The sequence below is a fragment of the Pleurodeles waltl genome, chromosome 2_1 (genome assembly GCF_031143425.1).
Source record: "Pleurodeles waltl isolate 20211129_DDA chromosome 2_1, aPleWal1.hap1.20221129, whole genome shotgun sequence".
NCBI lineage: Eukaryota > Metazoa > Chordata > Amphibia > Caudata > Salamandridae > Pleurodeles > Pleurodeles waltl.
The window spans coordinates 51,109,561-51,134,974 of NC_090438.1; the positions used below are offsets into that span (position 1 = coordinate 51,109,561).

The window sequence follows — 25,414 nt, forward strand, 5'->3', positions numbered from 1 at the left end:
ACGAAGTGCGCCGGCGGTCGCGGGACGCACCGCCGCGGTACGCACCGCCGCGGACGTGACCGCCATTTTCTATCTGCTTAATCACTTGAGACCTGATCATCCACAGGAGAGGACCTATACTGCAAGTGCTGCTGTGACCTCGGTCTGGAAGATACAATGGCTGCTGCGACTGGGGAAAGGGCCCCTGCCTTCACTTCTGAAGAATTGGAGAAACTCGTGGATGGGGTCCTCCCCCAGTATGCGCTACTCTACGGTCCTCCAGACCAACAGGTAAGTACACTGGGAGCATGCTTTGGGGGCAATGCCTGTGTTGAGTCGGGTGGATGAAAGATGGTGGGGAGGGGAGCGATTGAGGCATGCATCAAACGACGGATGAGAGCATGTGCCACATGGCAAGGGTGGGGATGGGGGGCCACTCACATCGAGCATGCTGAAAATTATAATAATGTTATTTCTCCCCCTGTACATGTCACATAGGTCAGCGCCCATCAGAAAATCTACATTTGGTGTGCCATCGCCAAGGACGTCCGGACCCTGGGGGTCCACAACAGACGGGGCACCCACTGCCGCAAGAGGTGGGAGGACATCCGCCGCGGGAGCAGGAAGACCGCGTTGGCTCTGCTGGGGATGGCCTCCCAACGTAGGAGGGGTGCCACTCGTCAATTGACCCCCCTGATGTCTCGGATCCTGGCGGTGGCCTTCCCAGATTTGGATGGGCGCGTGAGGACATCACAGCAGACACAAGGGGGTGAGTACCAGCACCTTCTGCTATCTTAGTGCGCAGTGGCGGTGTCTGGGTGGGGGAGGAGGGCTGTGGGTATCCCTAGGCCAGGGCGATTTCTGTAGGCTAGGCCCCTCCGTAAGGCATGGCCCTGTGCCCCCGCCCCCCACCTCTGTAGGGTGCCAAGTACATCTATCCATGGCCCTGTGTCACCTATGTGTGCAGTTGTCGTCCATAGGCTTGTAGGCCAAGTCCCAATGATTGAGTAGTGTACCCCAAGTGCGCAGCGTAGTGCAGGGGGCTTCTGTGTCTGTCCTCTCCGCCAACTGTGTTGCCAATGGATGCACTCAACATGTCTTCATTTCCCCCCCCCCCTTTTTGCTGCTCTTCCTGTTCATGTGTGCATTAGCATCATCAGGCGGAGGAGAAGTGGCATCGGAGCACGAGGGAGCTGCATCTCACATGGCCCTGGAGGGCCATGCAACCGACTCGGAGTTCACCAGTGAGACGGAGGGCGAGGGGACACGTGGAGACATCAGCGACACAGACACGTCCTCGGAAGGGAGCTCCCTTGTGGTGGCGGCAACATCCGTGCCCACCGCAACAACAGGTACAGCCGCCACCCAGCGCACCAGCTCCGCCCTCCCAGCAGCCCCTCTGCGATCGCCCCATGCCCGCTCGCACACGAAGGCGGGCATCTCCTTCGCCCCAGGCACCTCAGGCCCTGCCCCAGTTACCCCTGCTGCCCTCAGTGAGGAGGTCATTGACCTCCTCAGGACGCTCATTGTTGGGCAGTCTACCCTTTTGAATGCCATCCAGGGGGTAGAAAGGGAGGTGCACCGGAGCAATGCATACCTGGAGGGCATTCATTCGGGTCAGGCTGCCCATCAGCGATTGTTCAACGCTCTGGCCTCAGCACTGACGGCAGCCATTGTCCCTGTCTCCTGCCTCCCTCCTCCAACTTCCTCCACCCAGTCCCACTCCCCTGTTCCTCTGCCTATCCCAGACACACCTACAGACCAGCCTGCACACACCTCAACACCCAAGGGCAGCTCATCCAGACATAAGCACCACACATCACACAAGCATTCACACAAGAAACAGCCACATGCAGACATACCAACAGCCACTGCCTCCTCTGTGTCCCCCTCCTCCTCGTCTCCCTCTTCCCTCCCTGTGACGTCTCCACTCACACTTGCATGCACAACATCATCAGCCACTACGTCCATCACCAGCACACCCACCAGAACACTCCGCACACGTGCAGTCACCACCCCCACTGCCATTTACACGTCCCCTGTGTCCTCTCCCAGTGTGTCTGTCACCCCCTCTTCCAAACCACACAAACGCAGGCAGCCACCCACCCAACAGCCATCCACCTAACGACAGCCTCCGTCACAAGCACCTGCACCCAAAGACACCACACTTGACTCTCCTACAACCACATCCTCTTCCTCCACTCCCATACCCACTGCACCTACCCTTCCCACTGCTCCTAAAAAGTTTTTCCTGTCCAAAATTAACCTCTTTCCATCACCTGACCCACCCCCTCCATCTCGTAAGAGTCCAATCAGCACCTCAGCCACCACAACCCCTGGACCTACAAGGTCCATAGTACAGGGATATTGGAGTCCACCACCTTCAAGGGCAGCAACATCGGCCAGCAGTAAAGGGACAGCCAGCCCACCCCCTGGGAAGAAAACCAAGAAAGGCAAGGCCCGGCGCGAGAGGCCAGAGACGGCAGCCTCCAAAGGCACTACCCTGGCACCGTCAGGAAGTGGGGTGCCACCTGGCACATCTACAAAGGGAGGCAAGGGCCACAGAGAATCACGGAAGGATGGCAAGGGCAGCACGGCTGACAAGTCCGGTAGCAGACGAGCTGCCCAGGAGGGCCCCACCAGCCCCATTCCGGGTGTGAAGGAGGACACCCACGGGCCCGGGACTCCAGCACAGGAGGGCCCCGGAAGCGAGAAGTCGGATGGCGAGTGAACTCCATATATTGGCCGGATATGGTGCCCTGGAGACACATGTCAAAAACCGCTGAACAGGGCCCTTCAAGACAAGCATCACTGAACAGGGCCCTTCAAGACAAGCACTGCTGAACAGGGCCCTTCAAAACAAGCACTGCTGAACAGGGCACCGCCGTCTCAAGAACCGCTGAACAGGGCCCTTCAATACAAGCACCGCTGAACAGGGCACCGCCGTCTCAAGACCCGCTGAACAGGGCCCTTCATCACAAGCACCGCTCCGCTGGGCCCTTCATCTCTGCACCGCTCCGCTGGGCCCTTCATCTCAAGCACCGCTCCGCTGGGCCCTTCAAGACAAGCACCGCTCCGCTGGGCCCTTCATCTCAAGCACCGCTCCGCTGGGCCCTTCATCTCAAGCACCGCTCCGCTGGGCCCTTCATCTCAAGCACCGCTCCGCTGGGCCTTTCAAGACAAGCACCGCTCCGCTGGGCCCTTCATCTCAAGCACCGCTCCGCTGGGCCCTTCAAGACAAGCACCGCTCCGCTGGGCCCTTCATCTCAAGCACCGCTCCGCTGGGCCCTTCATCTCAAGCACCGCTCCGCTGGGCCCTTCAAGACAAGCACCGCTCCGCTGGGCCCTTCATCTCTGCACCGCTCCGCTGGGCCCTTCATCTCAAGCACCGCTCCGCTGGGCCCTTCATCTCAAGCACCGCTCCGCTGGGCCCTTCATCTCAAGCACCGCTCCGCTGGGCCCTTCAAGACAAACACCGCTTCGCTGGGCCCTTCATCTCAAGCACCGCTCCGCTGGGCCCTTCATCTCAAGCACCGCTCCACTAGGCCCTTCAAGACAAGCACCGCTCCGCTGGGCCCTTCAAGACAAGCACCGCTCCGCTGGGCCCTTCATCTCTGCACCGCTCCGCTGGGCCCTTCATCTCAAGCACCGCTCCGCTGGGCCCTTCATCTCAAGCACTGCTCTGCTGGGCACCGCCATCTCAAGCACCGCTCTGCTGGGCACCGCAGTCTCAAGCACCGCTCCGCTGGGCACCGCCGTCTCAAGCACCGCTCCGCTGGGCACCGCCGTCTCAAGCACCGCTCCCCTGGGCACCGCCGTCTCAAGCACCGCTCCGCTGGGCACCGCCGTCTCAAGCACCGCTCCGCTGGGCCCTTCATCTCAAGCACCGCTCCGCTGGGCCTTTCAAGACAAGCACTGCTCTGCTGGGCCCTTCAAGACAAGCACCGCTCCGCTGGGCCCTTCATCTCTGCACCGCTCCGCTGGGCCCTTCATCTCAAGCACCGCTCTGCTGGGCCCTTCATCTCAAGCACCGCTCCGCTGGGCCCTTCATCTCAAGCACCGCTCCGCTGGGCCCTTCAAGACAAGCACCGCTCCGCTGGGCCCTTCAAGACAAGCACCGCTCCGCTGGGCCCTTCATCTCTGCACCGCTCCGCTGGGCCCTTCATCTCTGCACCGCTCCGCTGGGCACCGCCGTCTGAAGCACCGCTCCGCTGGGCACCGCCGTCTCAAGCACCGCTCCGCTGGGCACCGGCGTCTCAAGCACCGCTCCGCTGGGCACCGGCGTCTCAAGCACCGCTGCGCTGGGCACCGCCGTCTCAAGCACCGCTGCGCTGGGCACCGCCGTCTCAAGCACCGCTCCGCTGGGCACCGCCGTCTCAAGCACCGCTCCGCTGGGCACCGCCGTCTTAAGCACCGCTCCGCTGGGCACCGCCGTCTCAAGCACCGCTCCGCTGGGCCCTTCATCTCAAGCACCGCTGGCCCATTGGCAGAAGGGGCAGGCCCGGATCTGTGTCGGGCAGGGCTGCACGATGCACTCTGGCCACCATGCCTCCTCCAGTACCAGTGGAGTCTGTAATCCACTTGAGAGACTGTGGCTTTGCACTCCCCAGGATGGCACAGTGGACAAGCCACCCACTGTAGAGACTTGTGAGACTGTGGCTTTGCACTCCCCAGGATGGCACAGTGGGCAAGCCACCCACTGTAGAGACTTGTGAGACTGTGGCTTTGCACTCCCCAGGATGGGACAGTGGGCATGGAGGCCCCTCGTGGATCTGGCGTCGTGGACTCATGTGGCTGAGGTGCCTCCCCTTCCCTTCCCCCTGAGGTGCCTGTAGTTTTTCTATCTGATGCCCCTGCAGTGTTCTCTCCAATGGCTTCGGGTCTCCTGTGTGGGCTTTGCCCATGTGTTGAGGCCCATCGGCCCACGTACAATGACTGAAACCCAATTTGGACAGGACAATTTACATATGTGTATATAGTTATAGATGTTTGAATTTTTTTTTTACGTAGCCTTACAATATATTTGAATTTCATGATCATTTTATTTTGTCTTTGCATTCTTCCAGGGGGTTTGGGGGGTGTCACTCTGAGTTGTTGCTCTGCATTGATGTGTAGGTAGTTGTGGGTGAGGGTGGGTGTGTCGCGTCTGTGTGTGCCCGTAATCTTTTCTCCTCCCCCCTCCCCTGTGTCGTAGGTGCAGTACTCACCGTTGTCTTCTGCGCCGGCATTCGTGCTCCTGGTAGAGGAGCAGGTAGACAATAGCTGGTAGGATGTGTAGTTCTGGTTCCATGCTGTCCAGATTCCTCGTGGAGTGTGTAGAGGTGAGCGTTTTCCCGTTTGTAGTCTGTTTCCGCCGTGTTTTTATCGCCGGGGCTCCCGCCCCGGAAAAGGTGGCGGATTGGTGAGTTGTGATAGGGTGGGCGGTACATTGTCTCCCGCCTGTCTGTTGGCGGTCACTGCTGCGCTGTTTGTTTGTCCCGCCGTGGCGGTCGGAGTGTTAAAGTGGCGGTCTGTGTTGGCGGTTTCCGCCAGGGTCAGAATTCCATTTTTTTGACCAGCTGCCTGTTGGCGGGTTGGCCGCCGCATTAACACCGACCACCAGGGTTGGAATGACCCCCTAAGTGTTCTTTCCACAAAAATTATACATCTCTCGATAAATCTTTATCTCCTTGCAACGCATAAATTGCTCTGGCATATTAAAGGTCTGCATGAAGATAACTTTCATCCACATTTAGTTTTCCCTTGCGGGATATACAAAGTGTTCTTAACCTTTCCCCTCATAAATTCTAAAGTTGTATGCGCTAGTAGTTAAGTGATTTTCCTTGAAATAGGTTTATTATTATTATTATTATTATTATTATTATTATTATTATTACTAGCTATTTCATATAGCACACGACTCACCCCCAAGGGGGTATCTTGTTGCTTATGTGCGGGCCCAGAGGGAGAGAACAGAGGGAAACGGAACTAAAAGAGACAAGCTTTAAGAGCTTACACAAAAAACTGTAGATCATGACAGGGTCTTGAATATGCACGGGGAGTTTGTTCCAATGGTGTGGGTCAAGATAGGAGAAGTCTCAACCTACATACTTAGCCATTCGGAACCGCTGGGGGCAAAGCAAAAGATCAATCAATCAATATTTGTAATGAGTGGTTACTCACCTGTGAGAGTCTAAAGGCGCTACGGCGCCTCATCTGAAGAGCCACGTCTTGAGGTTCATCCTGAAGATGGTGAGCAGCATGCTTTGTCTGAGGTGCAGGGGGATGTTGTTCCAACTCTTTGCTGCAGTGTAGGTGAAAGATCATGCTCTGGCAGTGGTTTTGCGGATGTGAGGGAAGCGGGCCAGGGCCATCTGGGCGGAGCGGAGGGATCCAGCGTGGGTATGGAAGGAGACGCAGTGGTTCAGGTAGGCTGGTCCTGCATTGTGTATGGCCTTGTGCGTGTGGGTGAGAAGCGTGAAGGTGATTCGCTTCTCGACCAGTAGCCAGTGGAGGGTCCTCAGGGGTTGGGAGAGGTGTTCTCGGCAAGGGAGGTCCAGAATGAGTCTGGTGGTGGCGTTCTGGATGAGTTGAAGTTTTTTGATGTTCCTAGTTGAGGTGCCGGCGTAGAGGGTGTTGCCGTAGTTGAGCTTGTTAGTGACTAAGGAGTGGGTGACTGTCCTGTGACTGTCTGCTGGAATCCATCTGAAGATCTTCTGAAGTTTGCAAAGTGTGTGTCAGCAGGAGGAGGCAACAGAGTTTACCTGACGGGTCATGGATAGGGAGGAGTCGAGGATGATTCCTAAGTTGCAGGTGTGCTTGGTCGGTGCAGGGGTGATGCTGAGTCGTCCAAAGCTGAGGTGGTGTTTCCGAAGATGATGAGCTCGGTCTTGTTGGAGTTCTCTCATCCATGTGGTGACGGCTTCCATTCCTGAGTGAAAGTTCCTTTTGGACGTGTCCGGGTCTTCATTGAGGGAAATGGTGAGTTGTGTGTCATCGGCATATGACATGATGTTCATACCGTGGCTTCTGGCGATGGCAGCAAGAGGGGCCATGTATACGCTGAACTCAGTGAGGATCCTTGGGGGACTCCGCAGTTGACTCCTGTGGGCCTTGAAGTATAGGGCAGGAGTCTGACCCTCTGCGTTCTCCAGAAGAGGAAGGATTGGATCCATTGCAGGGCTCTTCCCGGATTCCTTTGTCGTGGAGTCTGGTGTACAGAGTGCTGTGGGAGACCGTGTCGAAAGCTGGTGAGAGGTCGAGGAGTATGAGTGCTGCAGTGTGGAAGCGGTCTAGGGGAAATCGGATGTCGTTGGTGGCTGCCAGGAGTGCTGTGATTGCTGCAGAGCCGGACTGGCAGATGTCCAGGGAGTTGTTGGCCTCAATGAAATTTTGTAATTGTGCTTTGATGGCATTCTCTAGTACTTTGGTGGGGTAAAGTAGCAGCAAGATGGGTTGGAAATTCTATATTTCTGATTGGTTGGCCGAAGGTTTCTTCAGGAGAGGGCGTATTTCGACGCATTTCCAGTCCTCAGGGAAGGTGCCTGTGCTGATGGAGCAGTTGATTGTGTTACGAAGCTCAGGGGCGATGGATGTGCTGCCTCTGATGTATATGTGGTGCGGGTAGGGGTGTGAGGGGGCTCCGGAGTGGGTGATGTTCGTGATGTTGACTGTTTCCTCTGTGGTGAGCGTGGACCATCCGTGGATGGTCTGGGTGAGCTCTGGTGGGGGGATGGGTCGCTCGCAGGTTCCGGTGCCAGGGGGAAAGTTTGTCGCAGTGGTCCTTTGACGGGGGATGTTGGTGGCTTCAGAGGGGGGATCTGTGAACTCGTTGATGACTGAGAAGAGTTCCTTCGAGTTGTGTGCAAAGGAGTGCGTCGTTCCTAGCGTTCTTTAATTTTCATGGGTGGGTGGCAGATGTAGCTCTGAATGAGGCAAGGTCTTCGCTGGATTGGCTGTTCCTCCATTTTTTCTCTAAACGACTGTGGGTACGCTTTGATTCTTGGAGTTCGGTGGTGAACCAGCTGGCTTTCTTAGATACGCGTTTGGCCGAGAGGAGCTAGAGAGTCAGCACGTTCGGTGATCCATGCGTTGAGATTGCGTGCTGCTGTGTTGGCGTCATCAGAGGGGGAGGGAGGGATTTGGCGAGTGATGAGCTGAGCTGCTTGTTGTTGATTTCATTCCATTTCCTGTGGGGGGTCCTAGAGGACTGATGTTTGGATCTCAGATTTCTAGCCTGACAATAGGGGGCAAGCTTATTTTGAAAATCTGCAGGTTCCATGCTCAAATTAGACTTGTATACTAGGCATAGGAGTTTAAAAATGACCTGTTTCCTAATGGGGAGCCAGTGGACGGAACTCAAGGTGGGTTCAGAAGGAGTTCAAGGTGGAAGGTTGCAGGCTAAGCGGGCTGCGGTGTTCTGCACCACCTGAAGTTTGGATAAAAGCAATTAATTTGCTGCTACCAGGAGGGAATTGCCGTAACCCAGGTGACTACCAACGCCTGTATGAGGGTCCTTCTTGTATAAAGAGGAATCCATTTAAATACTTTTTCAACTTTCACAAAAGACCAAACCATGAACTGAAAGTAGAGGCAACCTGCTCTTTCATAGTTAGACAATCGTCAATAAGAACGCCAGTGTTCTTAACCGTTGTTTTGGGTTGCCGTGGAGAGCCTAGTTCTAATGACCACCAGTCATCCGACCAGAAGTTTTGAGCTTTGCCAAACAATACTCCCTCCGTCTTGTCGCTATTAGACAGTTCTGCATCATCCAGGATGCTATTTTCCTAATACAATCCCTAACTTTAGACTTGGTGGAATCTGGGTCGAGGCTCATAGAAATGATCAATTGAGTATCATCAGCGTGAGAGATCAAATTAAAGCCATAAGATCTAACAACCTAAGCCAAAGGGACAACAGATATGTTAAACATATATTATTATGGAACCTTAATATTCCCTTCTGTATGTGTGGATAATTTATATTATTATTTTCATAAGCCTTCAGAAATTCTTTCTCCTCCTCAGACAATATGCATTGCACATCTTTAAGCATTGAAGATGTAATTTCTTTTGATTTTTCATCCAACCCTTTGAATTCTTGACTATGTACAAAATGCCCTGTGTACCTGTGTGTGAATAACAACAGAATTACAGTGCTTACATCAGGTTGGGTTAAGCTGGAGGCCATGATAGGTCTGGGCTTATGAGAAGGTTGGAGAATGGTTTCTCTGGATGGCCTTAGGACACACAGGACACACAATACTTACAAAAGGCATGGGCAACACTGGAGACCGCAAACGGTTAATGAAAAAAGAATGGTTATATCAAGGTCATTTGTTCTCATCTGCTTTATTGTTTCTATAAGATATAGTAAGATATGTCATTCACTTTAGCCTAGGCTCTCACCTTCTGGTGATCTCAATATCAAACTCTGTCAATGCCCAAACGTAAAACAACATTCTTAAGTAGGATTGTTCTTTGAGAGGAATGTTTGTTCAGCTTAATGACATGGGAGCTCCACCAAGATGTCTGACAAAACACTCTAAGCACAAGTAGTTAAACTTCTGCTACAAATTGAGTCTCTAGTTGGCAGAGGTAGGCACCCTGTCCAAATAGGGACCATAATATGGAAAGAGTAAGTGAGACACACACCCTAAATTAACCTGTTCTCACCTTCTGGTAGTTTGGCACAGTGCAGTCATGCTTAACTTAAGAGGCAATGTGTGAAGTATTTTTGCAACACTTTAATTTCAATGTTAGGGAAAACAGCACAAACAGGACTTTCCACCAGTTTTGAAAAATAGAGGATGCTTATCTAACTAAAACAAGACCAAAACAACAATAATCCTGTCAGTGCATCACAAAATGTGCAAGCTTTGAAGTTAATTGTTCCTTCTTATGGGGATTCACAGTGCTCAAAAAATTATGCGGGTGCTTCCTTTAAAGGAATTACAGTAATGATCTTAGAAGTGAGTACAGGAAAGCACTATGGGCTTTGTTGCGGTATGCTGACCGGTTTGTGAATCTCAATACCACTAATCCAACATGACTTAGGGCAAGATGTGCATAAGGTGGCCCAGAGCTGGCATTGGCAGGCATCTGCGGGTGGCCACGTTGCCAGGCAACCCTTTGGCTTCCCCAAGCCGTCATTCCTCGGTGCTGCGGTGTTGTCATGGGGAGTGCGACACATGCGCCGGTGCAGAAAGGTGATGGAGCACTCCACACATGCTGGTGGTGCAGAGACAGAGGGGCACTCATTCTACTGAGGCAAAGGAATGTGATACACGTGCTGGTGTAGAAAAGCAATGAAGCACTCTACATGCTCTGGCGTGGCAAAGGAGCACAGATTTTACAGAGACGAATGGGTGCCACACATGTGCTGGGGCAGAAGTGTGATTTTTTTACCACATGATGATTTGGCTCTCCATAGAATGGAGCGCAGGTCCTTGTTAGAAAAGCTTTTGCAGAAAGGTAGAAAGAGAGGTCTTTAATGTCCCTGAGACCTTGAAGAGAACAGGGGCAGGCCAGAAAGCCCTTGGAATTCTGGGGTGAAGAAGAGGTTGTTGAGGTCAGGAGCAGTCCTCCCTCACTGTAGAGGTAGCAGGCAGCAGGCCAACACAGCAGAGCACAGTGCAAAGTAGCAATCCCTCTTGACAGCACAGCGATCCACATGCAGCAGGCCAATACATCAAAGCAGTGGTAGATTGGTTGTCAATCTCCTACTAGTTGCAGAGTCTCCTCAAAACCCCAAAGTGAACTAGTTTGGTGGGGTTTAGGGTCCAGTACTTATAGCCACAAAAAACTCTGATTTGTGGTAGACTTCAAAGGAGTCATCTGAAGTGCACAAGGGCCCCTTTAATCCTAGCCCTGTCTGCCTTGCTATCTGTGGGAAGTAATCAGTCCTTTGTGTGGAGACAGGACCCCCACCTGTTGAGGTGTGTCAGTCCCCCCTTTCTTCTGCCCAAGAAGACACATCAGTATGCAGATAAATGCAGATGCAGCTGAGTTACTTGTGTTTGTGGTTGTCTAGAGGGGATTCACAAAGTGTAGCTGTCACCCTGCCCAGACGTACATTCAGACAGGCTAAGGCACAGAATGGTTAAGGTAAAAAAAATGCCAACTTTCTAAAAGTGGCATTTTCAGACTTACAATTTAAAATCCAACTTCACCATGAGTTGTGATTTTAAATTGCAAGTCCCGAGACACCAAGCTCCAAATTTCTATCTTCTCTCAATTGGAAATTACACTTAAAAGATGTTGTAAGGCAATCCCAATGTAGACCTCAGGGAGAGATCAGCCTTGCAGCAGTGTAAAACACATTTATGAGTTTTTCACTACCTGGACATGTTGAACAAAAAGGTACATGCCCAACCTTTAAATACACTGCACCCTGCCCTTGGGGCTAATCAGGGCCTACCTTAGAAGTGACTTATATGTACTAAAAAGGAAGGTTTGGCCTGGCAAGGGAGTACACTTGCCAGGTCAAAATAGCAGTTTAAAACTGCACATACCAGCTCTGTAGTGGCAGGCCTGAGACATGTTTGAAGGCTGCTGTAGTAGGGGGCACAATCAGTGCTGCAGGCACACTTCTAGCCTTTAATTTACAGTTCCTGGGCACACCTAGTGCACTTTACTAGGGACTGGTATGTAAATTAAATATGCCAGTTGTGGATAAGCCAATGTTACCATATTTTAGAGTACGGAACACCTGCACTGTACTACTGGTCAGCAGTGGTAAAATGCATAGAATCCCAAAAGCCAGCAAAAATGAGTCAGAAAAACAGGAGGTCAGAGGGCAAAAAGTTAAGGCAAATAACACCAAAGATGCCCTCATACAGAAATGGAAATGTATTCAATAGTTGTGTTCTCAGGCACAGCAAACTGGTTGGCACCTGCTTGGTTTGCCGTTCTGACAGTGACCATTAACAGAGATAACTTAATTATGTGGTATCTGGGTCTTTGCCACCCTCCTCTGGTGCTCTCACATTTTTTTAGTGTAGAATGAGTGTACCAAGTTGGCAGATTTCATATTTCACAGTAGTGCTTGTTACCAACAGGACTTGGTAAGGACCCTTTCAGCAGACGACGTTCTTCTTCATGTGCTAGACTGACAGGCAGCAGTCAAAAAGTATTGGGGCCACTTGTTGGACCTGACGCGACACAGAGCACACCACATCAGACATTCATTTGTAATAGTCCATGAGCAAATCATCATTTATTGACAAAAATGCAGTTGTGGGCCTGCGGAGAATCCTCATTGATTGCCCTATCGGGATCTCTGGGGGAGATAAACCTGTTTTTGTGTTCAGTGTGCAACAAACCCTCATTAGCACCAGAGGTAGGGCATTGAGCCATTTGTGGTGATGCACACAACTTTGCTAGATTGTTTTTCCAGTACCATTCAAGCACTCTACCATGCCCAAAGATGGATGGTGATAAGCACAATGGAGTCTGTGTATTGCCCACAGCCTATTAGATTCATGATTTAATTTTTGAACTGTTCACTCTGATCACTTTCTGTGTACATCAGTACCCCTTACTGCAGGATCAGTTCTTTGAGAAACAGTTTTGCCACAGTCATAGCTCCACATCTGCATGTTGGATAGGTCTCCACCTATCAAGAGAACATGCAGCCCACTGTCAGCACATGTCTGTTTGAGGACCGCTTGTGTGCGCAAGGAGTCTATAACAGTGGACCGTGAATGGGACACCCCAAAATCTTTCTCTCTAATTCTAGTATATGTTCCTTCAGGCAAGTCACTTCTTGATACTTTCTGACTGTATCTGCCTGTTAGGTGGCTAATGATATCTTCACGCAGAGTGGCCTTAATGGCCTCCCAAAATGTCACTGAGGAGTCAACTGAGTCTTTGTTATCAACAAAATATGGCTCAGTGACTTCTAAAATATGTTGCTTGGCCTCTGTGTCTTACCGCTGCCATGCGCCCAGGGACCATCTCAGTCTTGGCTGTCCCAGACCTAGACACAGCTGTAACTCCTCCGGTGAGTAATCAGACAGACCTCTAGCAAAAATACATGCTCGCACAACACGGCTGATGTCAGAGCATGGTAGAAGAAGATGGTCTAGTCCAGAGAACACTTTATGCACTCCAGAATAGAAAGTATAATATGGTTCCTGGGTGTAGGTGCTGCATTTGTCTTGACAGACCCAGAGCCTCAAGAAATCTGGCACAGAGGGAGAGCCCACTTGCATTTCCTCCTTCACCTCTGGATCTACCTATTCTCTAATCCGCCACCCCATTAAGGTTTCTTCCCAGTAACCAGGGCCCTGCCAGAAATGATGCCACCAGTGCCCTTGAGAAATTCCACTGAGAGGTGGGGGGCATAACCATTGAACAGTTATATGGGTCATTTATACAGGAGCCCCAGTATCGCCACATGGCTGTCCTGTTTATCATGCCATACCTCTGTAACCTTCAGGGGTGCATGGCCATGAATCAGTATGGCCACCCGATTAGACCCACTTGTTAAGCCTGCATGGAATCCCTGTTAGAAACCCATCTGAGCCAGGAAGAGGAACCTAATGCCCACCAGGCAGCTCTCCTGAAGAAGGAGAATGCCTGCAGATAGGCACTTAGCTGCATTCAGTATTAGGATGCCACTGATGTTCCAGGTCAGAATGTATGGTTGTCCCTGTAGTACTGCATCATCTTGTTTAGCCAATTGTTCAGGCATATCTGTTAACAGGAACCTCAGGAAGAATTGTGTAGTGGTCAGTGTTGTGCAGTGATCTTCTGTGAACATGGGTGATCCAATTGCAAACATACTAAACAATAATATATCCCCCACCTTGTACTCTAAAAGCTGGAAGTACCTGTCATGGAATAAGCTAGGAACAATTACCAACTGAGCAAACAAACCCGAACTCTGTTCCTATATACCTGCATCCTTCCATTAGCCCCCATAACACATCTCTAAAACCCAAACTGAAAGGTTTGGGGTAACCTACACCTGCTAGAAGTCACTACACCGTCTAAAGAATCCTTAGAGTACATAAGGTTGGACTTTTTATCTGAGTAGATCGACAACCACTGTCCAGCAGCTACAAAGATGTAGTTCTCAAGTCTGCAGCTGCCCCATTCACAGATGCTGATCGTTGAAATTTTGGACTGCATGTATGTCTGTCCATGGAATGATGTCTTGTCCTGGCCCTGTGGGCCTGCTGCAGAAGTTTCCTCCAACCCCTGTCTCCACCGCCATCTTCTCTGACATCAGATGATTGAACTTTGTCTTGACAGAATTCTGGTCTCTTCTCCAACCAAGCCCAGGCTGCCTTTAGGGTGTCCAAGAAGAGGGTTTTGTAAAATGACCTTTGGATATGACAGAAAAAGCAACATACATAGTATTTCATCACCTGCATCTTTGGCTTTACTTCTAGAAAAGTGCGTCTTTGCTGTTGCGCCTTTAAAGTATATTCCAGGAATATCATAACTTGGGTGGAGTTACACTTTAAAGCATTGTGTTTCTGAGAGCCCTTGGGAACAGCATTTCTGTCTGTAAATTTGAATATTCGGGTGATGATAAGCCTTGGCGGAGCCTCCAGTAGGAGCCAGAAACCTCCACAGCAAAACATATAGAAATGTCTCCTTTAGGAACCAAAGATTTCGGCCACTGTGTGAGAAACTGAGCTGGAGAGGGCCCCGCTGAACCCCCCTGGTATGCACACTATTCTGATGCTCTTAAGGCAGGAATGCTCCTCTGAGGTTACGTAAAATCACCAGATGACAGGGGAGGGGCTTCCTGTCTGAGGCAGAAATCTGTTTAGTGAATTTGTTGCTGCAGTCTTGTGAGGACTGGACCCTTTGATTGTTGTCTTTCTGCGTTGTATTTCAGGTCCTGTAGATGAGGGATGTCAGTGGGTGGTTCTGCTCTATGAACTACCAGAACTGTCACCCACCCCTAGAACAAGCCTGGTCCATGCTGGTCTCAGATAATCAGTTTTCCTTTACATTCGATTATTTGTCGGCATGAGGCAACATCATAGACTGGGCAAAGTTGGCTGAGTGGTGGCAGTGCCCAGTAAAGAGCAGCCATCATATTTGGTGTCATAGCCACACCACTTTCTCAAGAAGCTGTTCTTCTGGATGAGGAGACCTCACCCACAACTTGTGGCATTCTTCAACCTTTGAGACCTTCCCACACTCGTAAGATGAAACTACTAGGATGGAATCAACCTCACTGAAAGGGATTTATCAATAAATCTTTTCTGGACAATAGCTGAGTAGCATATAAATTAAAAATACCTGGGATAATCCTAAAGGAAATACCTTTGTTAGAAGATAATCTAGATATGGTTAACATGTAATGGATGTTACAGAGACCAGTGCCTCTCTCATCCTATATAATGATAGAATGTTTATGCACTCACTAGTGCCTATAAACAAGCCAGGGACATTCATCAGGGCTTATATAGGATCCCTTCCTGAATCTAAATCTTTTCATTTATAAGTGGTGAAAGGAATGCAACACTAATAGTGTTTTTTTCTAGCTTTATGGTGTAATCAAAGATTGACATCTCCTGTAGTCACACATTTGTTAAGAAAAGTTCTGAGGATCTGGGAAACTATGGGTCACGTTATTACTTTTTTTGATGTGTAGGGTTGTGTTGGTTGAAATGGTCGTGTTGCCTATGTTTTTGTATGATACATTATTTCACTAACTAATTAGCCTTGTTACTTTGATAATATGGGCCACATTATGCCCGAGGAGTAAACTAATTATGTTAACCCCTTCGCTGCAAGGCCTTTTCCCCCTCCTGTGCAGAGCCTTTTTTTGGCTATTTGGGGCAGTTTGCGCTTAGGCCCTCCTAACTTTTTGTTCACATAAGCTACCCACGCCAAAGTTGCGTCCTTTTTTTCCAACATCCTAGGGATTCTAGAGGTACCCAGACTGTGTGGGTTCGCCTGAAGGAGACCAAGAAATTAGCCAAAATACAGTGAAAATTGTTTTTTTCAAAACAATTGGAAAAAAGGGCTGCAGAAGGCAGCTCGTGGTTTTTCCCCTGAAAATGGCATCAACAAAGGGTTTCCGGTGGCAAAATCAACATCTTCCCAGCTTTCAGGAACAGGCAGACTTGAATTGGAAAACCCAATTTTTCAATACAATTTTGACATTTTACTGGGACATACCCCAATTTTACTATTTTTTGTGCTTTCAGCCTCCTTACAGTTAGTGACCGAAATGGGTGAGAAACCAATGCTGCAATTCAGCAAGGGGTCATTTGTGTAGATCCTACAAGAGTTTCCTACAGAAAATAACAGCTGAAATAAAAAAAATATTGAAATTGAGGTGGAAAAAACAGCCATTTTTCTCCACGTTTTACTCTGTAACTTTTTCCTGCGATGTCAGATTTTTTAAAGCAATATACCGTTACGTCAGCTGGACTCTTCTGGTTGAGGGGATATATAGGGCTTGTCGGTTCATTAAGAACTCTAGGTACCCAGAGCCAATAAATGAGCTGCACCTTGCAATGGGTTTTTATTCTATACCGGGTATACAGCAATTCATTTGCTGAAATATAAAAAGCGAAAAATAGGTATCAAGAAACCTTTGTATTTCCAAAATGACCACAAGATAAGGTGTTGAGAAGCAGTGGTTATTTGAACCTCTCTGAATTCCGGGTTGCCCATACTAGCATGTGAATTACAGGGCATTTCTCAAATATACGTCTTTTTTACACACTGCCTTACATTTGGAAGGAAAAAATGTAGAGAAAGACAAGGGGCAATAACACTTGTTTTGCTATTCTGTGTTCCCCCAAGTCTCCCAATAAAAATGGTACCTCACTTGTGTGGGTAGGCCTAGCGCCCACGAAAGGAAATGGCCCAAAACACAACGTGGACACATCACATTTTTTTCACAGAAAACAGGTGTTTTTTACAAAGTGCCAACCTGTGGATTTTGGCCTCTAGCTCAGCCGGCACCTGGGGAAACCTAGCAAACCAGCACATTTGTGAAAACTAGACACCTAGGGGAATCCAAGATGGGGTGACTTGTGGGGCTCTGATCAGGTTCTGTTACCCAGAATCCTTTGCAAACCTCAACATTTGACCAAAAAAACACGTTTACCTCTCATTTCGGTGACAGAAAGTTCTGGAATCAGAAAGGAGCCACAAATTTCCTTCCACCCAGCATTCCCCCAAGTCTCCCGATAAAAATGGTACCTCACTTGTGTGGGTAGGCCTAGCGCCCACAAAAGGAAATGCCCCAAAACACTATCTGGACACATCAAAATTATCAAATACGAAACTACCTGTTTTTGCGGGGCGGCACCTGCGTTTTTGGTCCTGGGCTCAGCAGGCTGCTAGGGAAACCTAGCAAACCCAGACATTTCTGAAAACTAGACACCCAAGGTAGTCCAGTGAGGTGCGACTTGCGTGGATCCCCCAATGTTTTCTTACCCAGAATCCTCAGCAAACCTCCAATTTAGCTAAAAAATCACATTTCTGTGTGGGATCACCGCACTGGGACACATTTCATACCACGCAATGTTCCCCTCAGTCTCCCGGTAAAAATGATACCTCATTTGTGTAGGTGGGCCAAGTGCTTGTGAAAGGGAAGAGCCAAAAACATGTCGATATTGAGGGGGAATAAAGGGGGTCCAAAAGGGCAGTTTGCAAAAAAACATTTTTAGGCTGACAAGTGCAGCAGAATTTTTATCGGTATAGATGAGACAATGCTGGGTGCTAGGAATTTTGTGGATTCCTGCAGATTCCGGAAGGTTCCATCACAAAAACATGGGAAAAATGTGTGATTTCCAGCTAAGTTGGAGGTTTGCAAGGGAGTGTGGGTACAAAAATGGTGCGGGGTGCATGTGAAACACACCACCCTGGAATCACCCAGATGTTTAGTTTTCAGATGTGTCTAGGTCTTGTGGATTTTTCTACATGGCAGCGTCCCAAGGTCCATAAAGTGCAGCCCTCACCATTCCAAGTGGGACGATTTTGAGAGTAAGCCAAGTTCTCATGGCCCAAATGTAAAACTAAAACCCCAAATAATCAAATGTCTTCTTGCTTGCTGTGGGATAAGATGTTTTAGAGTGCGGTTGAGAGCTGAAAGACTGTTACCCCCTTCAGTTGAGGTGGGGGCGTAACCAGGCCCATACTGGTTGGTAGCCACCACCCCAATATTTTTTTTTTTTTTTTTAATTCCCTGGCATCTAGTAGACTTTTTGCCCCCCCCCACCCCGGGGTGTGGATCAGGGGTAATTGTCCCATCTGCCCACTAGTGGGCAGAACAACTTTGGCCCCATTTATTTGGGTTGGGGGTATGACCATACCCCCACCCGCCTATTTTTGGAAAAAAAACTTCCCTGGCCTCTGGTGGGCTTTTTGTCCCCCCTTGGGGCAGATGGGCCTTCCAAAAATAGGCCCATCTGCCCCCAATGGGGGGCAGATATAGCCAGCAGTAATGTGCCCCCATGGGGAGCGACCCTTACCTAAGGGGCTGCCTCCCTAAAGTAAACACATGCATACACACACACCAATCCCTGGTGCCTAAGTGGTTTCTGCCCCCATGGGGGCAGATTGGCTTAACAAAAATTGGCCGATCTGCCCCCAAGAGGGGCAGAAATGGTCTAAATACAATTTGCCCCCTAGGGGAGCGACCCTTGCCTAATGGGTCGCTCCCCATCTCTAAAAAAACAAACATACAAAAAGAAAACACCCAAAAATATTTGCCCTGGCGCCTAGAGGTTTCTGCCCCTTGGGGGCAGATCGGCCTAATAACAATAGGCAGATCTGCCCCCAGGGGGTGCAGAAATGGCCTAAAATAAATTTGCCCCCCCACCGCACCCCCCTGGGGAGCGACCCTTGCCTACGGGGTCGCTCCCCTTGCGTGACATTGGCGCAAAAAAAAGATCCCCGGTGCCTAGTTGTTTCTGACCTAAAATCGGCCGATCTGCCCGGGCAGAAATGGTCTAAATAAATTTGCCCCCCAGGGGAGCGACCCTTGCCTAATGGGCCGCTCCCCATCTCTAAAAAAACAAAAACAAAACAAAAACAAAACAAACAAAAAAATGATCCCTGGTGCCTAGAGGTTTCTGACCCTCCTGGGGGCAGATCGGCCTAATAATTGGCCGATCTGCCCCCGGGGGGGGCAGAAAAGGCCTTACAAAAATACCCCCCCTGGGAGCGACCCTTGCCCAAGTGGTCGCTCCCACATGCCAATTTCCTAAAACAAAGTAAATCCCTGGTGTCTAGTGGGCGTTTTAGCAACCGGATTGCTTGCAATCCGGCTGCTAAAACACTCAGAGAGACTTCAAAGGGAAGGAAATTCATTTCCTACCCTTTGAAACCTCTCCAGCCTCCTCCACGTGATCAGAAGAGAAATGCTTTGCATTTCTCTTCCGATCGCGCTGGAAACTCATCTTCCAGCGCGATGGGAGGAGGCCTCTGTGATTGTCAGCGCGTCACAAGGGAGGGGGGGAGATCGGGGGTGGAAGGGGAAGGGCTTCCCCTTCCATCCCTGCCTTGGGTGGGTGGGAGGGGGAACCCCAGAGAGGGAGCGCTAGCGCTCCCTCTGGGCTCTGTGCCCAGGACGTAATGGTTACGTCCTGGGCACACAAGCACTGTGCCTCAGGATGTAACCATTACGTCCTGGGCACAGAAGGGGTTAAGATGGCCCTCCAAAAACAGGGTCTTACACTCCTGGGCCTAAAGATATATAACCTGGTATCCTACAAAATGGTAGGAAGGTGGCCTTAACAGGGAAACGTCTTCACTTGCTGCACCACTGCAGTAACTAACTTGAGGGTTGTCTTTCTTGGGCAGGGAGCGTTCTTCTCAGATCAGCACACGATCGGTATGGCACCTAATGGTCATGTTTGGAACAGGTATATACACAAATTGGGAGACAGATGCCATACTTTCCATGAGGTGCCTACTTTACTAAAGGGCCCTAAAATCAGGAACCAAGGCCATTATTTGAGTGGTGGGGGAATACCTATATGCGTCACCTCTTTGAGGGGGGTAGGTTCCTACTGTTCGAGGGATCTATACACCTGAAAGAGCAAAGCATACAATGGGGAAGCTGCTGAAAGCTTGAGGCTGAAACCTGGCTCTGGCTTAGCTAGAAGTCTTGTTGGATACTTGAGGCCATAACAAGCCAAGCTTTCAAGTGGTTTCTGCCTGACACCACCCCTCTACACAGGATGTGCTGTTACTGCCAGAGGGAATGACTTTGGAACTGGGGAACCAGGTTCCAGTCTTGGCGTTGGCTTAACATCCTGTGATTCTTGGCAAATCAGTTAACCTACCCTTGCCTGCAAAAAAGTGAATGTGACCTTGTGTAATGTGACTGCTGCTCATGTAAAGCAATTACAATAGTATTTGGGCACGTTCGCCCCATATAAAAAATAAAAACTGTAGAAAAAAATCCATAAAGTGGTAAAAACAAAGCCTTTACATAACGAAAGACAAATAGATAAAATGTTAGTGTTGTCTGATTTGTACAAAGTGAAAACAAAATAATTTGATAAATCAGGGGTAAATATTTTGTCACTTAAACTTTTTTTTTTCTTCATTATGACGTATGAAAGCACTTTCAAATATGTGAGTTGAGAATGCCGGTTGTACAAAAACCTGTTGTGTTTGATTTATGGTTTGAATCGTCTTCCTTTTTTTTTTAGTAAAGATTCATTACAACATACTTCCACCTACAGCCAAAGGCTGATGGGAAATAAAGGACAAGATGCAATAACCAGAGGAAGACAAGGAGGGAAATAGCTGGAACAGAAGGGGAGAGAAGGGGAAGAGGAGTAGGGGATAGGTAAAGGAAAACACCCTCAGCAGCTCACTATAAATGAAAGCGTATTACCTCTAGTACAGCATGTTAAGAAGACCTCATGATAGCCCTCCCCATTGATCACGAAGCAGTACTGCCCATGTGTGTGAGTCCGAGGATTTGTAAGTAGGCCGGGCATGTTAACTCTCAAAATTCATCGGTCAGAAATTGCACACAACTCTCCCAAGTTTTCTCAAAGCATGGTAACGTGTGAGATGCAATTTCTGTTAGTTTCACCATTCCCAGGAGATCCCACAACTTATGGAGCCATTCCAAATGTGACAGCACCAGGTCCGAGCGCCAGCGTGTCAACAGGACCTGTTTCACTGCCCCAGAACCAGGGCGATAGCTCGCCTCCTCAGCGACATCAGTGGGTAAGTGAGCGGATTTGGTAGCCCTAAAAGTATATAACTGAGGAATCTGGGAATGTCTGTGTCACACATCTTATTAATGTCAGCCAGTACCATTGTCCAGAACGGTTATATCTTGGGGCAGGGCCAAAGTAAATGGATGTGTACCTAACCGCCCACAATGTCTCCAGCAAGCCATGTCACTGTACTTTTTCCATTTGGCCACCCTAGCTGGTGTGTAGTACCAGTAATGCGCAATCATGAGCATCATTTCTTTGCCTGTCGCACTACAGCCAGAGCAGCAGGCCCTATGCCAGATGTCGCCCTATTCTTCGGCAGTAAAGGTTCGTTCACATTCAAGCTCCCAGCATTGCTGTGCTGGGGATTTGAAGGGTTCTGGGGGGCGTTGAGGAATTTATAGATGTCAGAAAGCATGCATTTTGAGATGAGCGGGTGATAATCCACTTTTCAAATGAGGTCAGAGGTCGGCTTGCATAGGGGTGGATGTGGAGATGCAGTAACCAATGCCCGAGGGCCATGTAGTGCCAGTGTGCATTGGATGAGAGGCCATACTGAGTTTGAACTTGTGCAACATCCATGATGCCCTCTGCTTCAAATAACTCACCCAACCTCTTGCAGTCTGTCAAGTGCCAGGCAAAGAAAAGGCCTTGTGCCACTTGTAGAAAGTCGGGATTGCCTATAAAGGGGAGCAGGGGTGATATGCATGAGGAGAGCTTATGGTGGGATTGTACTGTGTCCCAGACTGCTATCATGGCTCGTGTCACTGGTGAAATGTATATACGGGGGGAGGTGACAGGATTTTAAGGCCTAGCCCATTCCACCATATAACGGAGCTGGGCAGCCTGATAGTATCTTGTTAAATTAGGGATACCCAGTCCACCCTGTGCGGAGGCCAAGTAAGCTTCCTTCTTTGCAACCTGTGTAATTTTCCCACCCCAGACAAAGTCTTCAATGGAGTGTTATAACTTGCTCAGGGCACTGGGGTGGGGGGGTGTCTGCAATGGTGAACTTTGCATAACATACAGCAACGTTGGTAGTAGGAGGGTCATTTTAACCGCTGCCAGCCTTCCTAGCCACAAAAGAGTATATCTCTTCCAAGGCGAAGGATCAGATCTAGCAGGGGCCAGAAGCTTTGCGTAATTGCTGTTGGCGGTTCAGCCTAGTGCCAGAAGTATCTGGAGGCCCCGATAAGTCACTCCCTGAGCTATCCAGGTAAATGGGAAGAGGCCCTCCAGTGGGGCCTGGTCAGCTTTAGGGAGAGTGAGATTAACAATGTTGCACTTCAGAAGTTAATTTTATAACCGCTGGCTCGCCTGAATGCAGCCATCCCCCTCATCAGTGGGGGTAGAGAGGAAAGAGGTTTTGTCAATATTATCACCACATCATCAGCATAAAGTGCCAGTTTAGGTCTCTGCCTCCCATCTGCATGCCCCCAATGTCATTTTTAAGACATATCTGTTCAGCAAAGGATTACATATAGAGGGTGAAGAGTAGAGGGAGACAGAGGACAGCCCTGACAAGTACCCCTAGTGACATCAAATGGCCGGGACATCAGGCTGTTGACTGTGACCACAGCCCAAGGTTACTGATAGCTGGACTATACCCATCAATGAAACCTCGGGCCCAAGCCCTTTTTAGTGAGGACGAGTTGGAGATAGGGCCAATGCACCCAGTTGAAAGCCTCTTCGGCGTTGACTGACAAGATGGCGGGGTACAGGACCAATGGGCCTTATCAAGGTGGTGGCACAAACGCTTGGTGTTATCACTACAGTTGCGTTCAGGTAGGAAACCTGCTTGATCCGGGTTCACCAGGTGTTGCATGAATGGGGCCAGACGGGCTGCCAATATGCTTGTAAAAATCTTGGTGTTCATATTCAACAGTGAGATAGGGCGATATGAGGAGCAATGTGTGGGATCCTTACCCGGCTTAGGAAGAACAGTAAAGGTGGCCAGTTGCATAGTGTCAGTGAGTGCACCAGTCACACTAAAGGAGTAATACAGCCAAGCCAGAATGGGCCCTAGGGCAGGTACAAAGGTCTTATAGAATTCTGCTGTGTAGCCGCCTGGGCCCAGGGCTTTGGTGAGTGACAGCCACCGTAAGGCCATCAGCACTTCAGTGGTTTGGATATCCTTATCCAAGCTCAAGGAGTCAGTCAGAGGGAAGCAGGTCAGGGGCAGCTGTGCCAGAAATTATTCATCATCCCCCATTGCCAGCTCTTCAGCAGTGTAGATTGTGGAGTAAAGGTGTTGAAATTCCTTAGCTGTGTGTTCATTTTGAACGACCATTCAGCCTTGTGAATCTTCAATTATGTTATTTTCTGTTGCTGGGTCTGGGCCCAGAGACTGTGGGCAATAGGTGGCTTGCTTTATTGCCACCAGCATAATATTTCTGCTTTAGGCGCAGGAGAGCGTACTCAGCTCTACCAATATTAATGACTTTGAATTGCTTGCCGGCTGTCGTAAGCCACTTCCTCGCCTTGAGTGAGCCTGTGCATTTATGTTTTTCTTGTAAGTCTCTCATCTCATTCTCTAGCTCTGACCGCCTATCCTTCCTGTGTTTGTTCATCCAAGCTGTCACTACTATGAAAACCACCTCAGAGGATTGCCTTTAACGTGTCCCAAAGTAGTGCGATGGAGGTCTTGGGGGTATCTCAGTGTGCAAAAAGTCTCTAATGGTGGATGTTATTTCATTGACTGTGTCCTCCTGGCCTAAAAGGGTATGATTAAGGCGCCACCTGCGATGTTGTGATATGGGATCCGATAGGTGTCAAGTGATAGATATGGGGAAGTAGTCGAAAGTGCTGCCCCTCCAATGCCAACTGCCTGAGTTACTATGGCCAAGCACTGGGAAATAAGAAAATATCAATCCTAGCGTAGGACTGGTGTGCGCAGAATAAAATGTATAGCTCTTCGTGTGAGGATGGTTCTGTCGACAGATATCAACCAGGCTGCCGTCTGCTAACTACTTGCGACACAACTGCACCCCCGTCTGACCCGATCTCTGCGTGGACCTATCCATAGAGGCATCTGGGACCAAGTTAAAATCTCACGCGATTATAATATCTGTATCTGGCGTGGTTAGCACCCGCCCCAAATCCTCCTCAAGGACAGCCTCCTGACGGTTGTTGGGAGTGTATATGTCCACCAATGTGAAATTGAAACCCTTTGCGTCAATGCGTGAGAACAATAATCTACCTGGAATTTTAGTTTGGGTCTGAACCACCCTCCTTGATAAGTGCATGGCCAGGAAGATTGCTTCCAACTGTCTTCCCCTGCCCTGAAGTAAAATATTGGCAGTCAAACCACCTGAAATGTAGATGCCTCCAGTCCACCTTAAGGAGATGTGTTTCTTGAAGGAGGCAGACATCGCAAATTGAGTCTCTGAGCAGAGAGAAAAGGGCCAGCCATTTCACTGGGGCGTTCGGACCATGAGTGTTAAGGATCAGGATATTAACCATGTGGCAGAGGATGTATATAGCTACTAATGTGGTGATAAGCAAAGGCCCCTGTCGGAGCCAGGGAAATATGTGACTGAGTGTATAGGTGCTGACTAGCATTTAACCTGGTGTGAGCTGTGAGTGTGAGAACAAAATCTATATTCTTGGTATACACACCAGGGGTGACTCCTTCACAATGGTGGAGGAGCTCACCTTCCCCCCTCCAATCCCCCCCCCCGCCCTCCCACCAGCTGCAGCAACAGCTGCAAACCTTTAAAAATAAAACAATAATGAACAATTGTTATTATTATTATCTCATTTTTAAAGGAGCGGGCCCTGGAGGGATGACAGCCATGGATGGAAGTGCACAGAACACTCCCCTCAGGGCGCATGTATGTTTGGCCGGCCAAACACACATGTGCACAGGGCTCTTTCCAACCCGGCACTGTGTTGCCTTGTTGCAGAGAGCAGGGTCAGTCTCCCACTCTGCCTTGGAGCGCTCAGCCAGGGCGCTCCAGCCAATCATAACGCTGCTCTGAGCAGCTTCATGATTGGCCGCAGGGAAGACTGGGGGCCTGTGCCTGCAGTGCGGAGAGCGCCAGTGCGCTTAAGGTAAGTGTTTTTTTTTCTTTTTGTTTTGTTCCACCTCCCACCCCGCCACTGCCCAGTCGCCAGCTGCGACTGACACACATGTAGAGCCTGCGCAGCTAGAGTAACATGGGTTTTACTCAGCAGGAGACGGTTTCCAAGAACTAGGAAATCTGACAAATAGTAACAGGCAATATTACTTCCATTTAGGGAATTATTCCCTTAACTGATTCAGAGTAGCAGCCGTTATCAATGTCA

General features: G+C 49.5%; 1 protein-coding gene across 6 annotated transcripts in view; it reads left to right on the forward strand.

Annotated features, from left to right (window-relative positions):
- Nucleotides 1-25,414, forward strand: part of EDA (ectodysplasin A) — a 1,298,941-nt gene that overhangs the window by 734,932 nt on the left and 538,595 nt on the right. The gene's annotated exons all lie outside the window — the stretch shown is intronic.